The sequence below is a fragment of the Columba livia genome, chromosome Z (genome assembly GCF_036013475.1).
Source record: "Columba livia isolate bColLiv1 breed racing homer chromosome Z, bColLiv1.pat.W.v2, whole genome shotgun sequence".
In the NCBI taxonomy this organism is placed as follows: domain Eukaryota; kingdom Metazoa; phylum Chordata; class Aves; order Columbiformes; family Columbidae; genus Columba; species Columba livia.
Genome location: NC_088642.1, coordinates 16,474,007 through 16,477,065, shown reverse-complemented (window position 1 = coordinate 16,477,065; position 3,059 = coordinate 16,474,007). Strand labels below are relative to the sequence as shown.

Sequence of the window (3,059 nt, the reverse complement as noted above, 5' to 3'; positions counted from 1 at the left end):
ATTGAAATAGGTCATCCGTCTTCAGAACAATAGTGCCAAAATATCTACATTTATTATCTATACATTTTAGAAGTCTTCTGCCATCCTTCATTGTTTCAAGCCACAACACTGGGACTTACAGTATTTTAATGCATATCTTAATTGCTGAAAAAAATAGCTTTACTTCCTATAATCCTTCCCAACTTTATTTTGTATGTTGTATAAGGAACAAAAAGTCATAAGCATATAATGAAATCTTAATTTCTGCTTCCAACAGGTTGATCTCTCCAGTTTCTTCTGTGTCCTAAAAGGCTTTATAATTAAAACAAGTGGTAAGTATAGTAAGAAATGTCCATGTCTTTTTCTTCTGTATAAAGTTATGGTTTCTGGGCTTTGCTACTGTTTTTGAAATAACTGAATAGTCATTATTTTAAGTTTATTTCTGAAAGAGTTCCCCAAACCAGCTTTCTTCTATATTCTGAACAAAGAGGTTACGCTGTAAATTTCAAGTGCTTTTCCTTCTTCTTAGTTAAAGTAGTAGGTCTCTCTGTTAGTAGTTCTTGAATTCTGTATCTTATGTAAGCATTTTATTTTGCATACAGGCTTTCTTTCTTTTCTAAAACTAGTTTACTTTTAGTAAACTTTAATTATAAACATTTTTTGTGAATGCCATCATTTTGATGAAAATGTTTCTTTAAAAAAATATTCCTTAAAAGGCTTACAGATTGTTGTATCTAAGAAGTCTTCACCTGATTTGCATATCAAAGCTGTGTTTGTCTGATGAAAGAGGCCTAATAAGTGTGTTGTTACATTTCAAGACCAGAGTGCATATATTTACCTACACTAAAAAACAGTATCTATAGATGTAAACATCTGGCTGAGGATACTCCTGTGTTTTTTAGTTATGAGATTCTTCCAATTCTTCTGTGATATTGGATCCTTTATTCCCTCTCTTTTATTACATATAAAATCAGGCATTTCTACACTCTGAAGTATGCGGATTCCAGGCCTCTAGTCTCTGCATGGATATATTTGGAAAGATGTCATTAGCCAGTGTTAATTCCTGTGTATCTTGGGGCAGGGGCTTAAGGCTTGGGAAATGTTAGGAGATCAGGGAAGGTCTGGCTCTTCTTGCACATGTTTGAATATTTAATATGTTTGAATGACAGGGAGAAGTTTGGTGCATTGTGACATTTTAAGTGAATTGGAACTGAACTGCAGATGTACTCTAAAGGTACCTTATCATTATCTTAATAGCATCACTAAAATTATTAGGCAGAAAATGTCAGAGTTTAACGTGTAAGGTTTTGGGATACCCCTTGTCTGAAAATATTTCATGTAAGAGATAAAAAAGCCACTTTATCACTTCAAGGTTCTTTGCTCTTCATGTAGCTCTGCGGTTTGCATTGTATAAAGGGATGTTGCTTTTCTATCCATGTATTACTTTAAGTAGAATTCTGGACTTGCAGGGTAGATAAAGTAAATACTTTGTAGTAATACCTTTTTAAGAAATGAAAATACATTAGTTTGCTATTATGTGTTCAATGAGCAGCTTAGGAATGAAGTGAGATTTGTTTTTCTAATATTAGGCAAGAAAGTATAATGTACTGGTTTTGGCATATTTGGAACATAAATAATAAAATTAATTTTAAAGCTATCAGTGTTAAAAAGTAATTCTCTTAATCTAGTCTCTTAGATGAATCACATAGTTTTGCTAGAGGATGATATATCTTCTTAGAGGGAGCTGTCAGAAAGACGTAGGAATTCTGCATTAAATGTTTGCTAAGGAATGGCTGTTATTTGTTCAGTGCGTGTGTATCAATATCCCTTAAAATATCATATTCCTCCACGTTTAAAGAAATAGGTGTGTATGTGAGAGACCATATTAGTGCCCCAAGCGAGGGGAAATTTGCAACATGAACTAAATTACATTATTAGGCACTAGAAAATTTATAAAGGGAGTATTATGAATGCCTCCAATTACAGAGAAGGCTTTGGAGTTCATTCTTCATTAAATTACTTGAAATCTACTGCTAATCTCAAAGCCAAAGAAAAGCTGGCTGCATGATTTCTAGTTCTCCAGTTAAGAGAATGTGGTATCGGCTCTTTGTTTAAGTCAAGATCATACTTATTTTAATCTGAACACATCTAGCAGAGAACTACAGAGAAGACACACAGCCTTCCCTGCACTGCATTCCTCTGTTGTCTTATATCATTCTGGTGATGCCCTTATATTCTTCAGCCCTTGTAACAGATACGGCCCACATAAGGGGGATTCCCTGGACATCAGGACTACTTTCCACTGCAGAAGCACAACCAAACACTGGCTGAAGCATCCATCCCACTACAGCTTTGGTCATACCTACTTCTGTGTTTAGAGTACACTTCATATTGATAATCTCCAAAGTGACACAGGCTTGGAGTAGAAGGAGCAGCCAAGGTGTTCACAAAACCATGTATGAAAACTCCTGTGTCCTATTAGCACTCTCTGAATCCATATGTCTCTCTTTACACCCAGTAAACATTGTGCCCTAAACTATGGTATTCTTACTGTTATTGTTATTTATCATGTAAAATTTACATTTTCGAGACTTGAATGTGGGAAAAACATCGTACTTTTCCCCTTATTTTAAGAAAATTAGACTTCAGGGTAAATATGCTAGACAAACTGTTGAAGAGTGGCACAGCTTAGAGGTAAATGGAGTAAGAATATGTGGCTGAAACAATTATTGTTTCAGAAGTCCAGTCATGAAGAAATCCATAATTATAGTTCTGTGTGAGACCAGTGCATTTCCCTTCTGATTTCAAATACACCTGTGTGTCACATATTCAGTTGAATAGATACTAAGATGTAATATGTATAATGTATAAAAGATAGAAAAATATTTATTATAGCAAAGCATTAATATTGTATAATACTACTATACAACATCACTATTGTTATATTCTAAACAACATTAAAACTTTATATAATACAAATACACATTATATTATTAGTATTTAAAATATAATATGTAATGTATAATACCAATCTTGAAATCTCTTGCATGAGTTTTAAAATGAGAAACAGCTGGTCTGAA

The 3,059-nt window shown here is 33.6% G+C and overlaps 1 long non-coding RNA gene across 1 annotated transcript; it reads left to right on the top strand.

The window, feature by feature from the left end:
• The first annotated feature begins 254 nt into the window (after nucleotides 1-254).
• LOC110361170 (uncharacterized) lies at nucleotides 255-2,783 on the top strand. The gene is made up of 3 exons (XR_002417587.2): nucleotides 255-311; nucleotides 1,149-1,213; nucleotides 2,222-2,783. It is a non-coding gene; the product is annotated as an uncharacterized LOC110361170 (long non-coding RNA).
• Nucleotides 2,784-3,059: the final 276 nt, after the last annotated feature.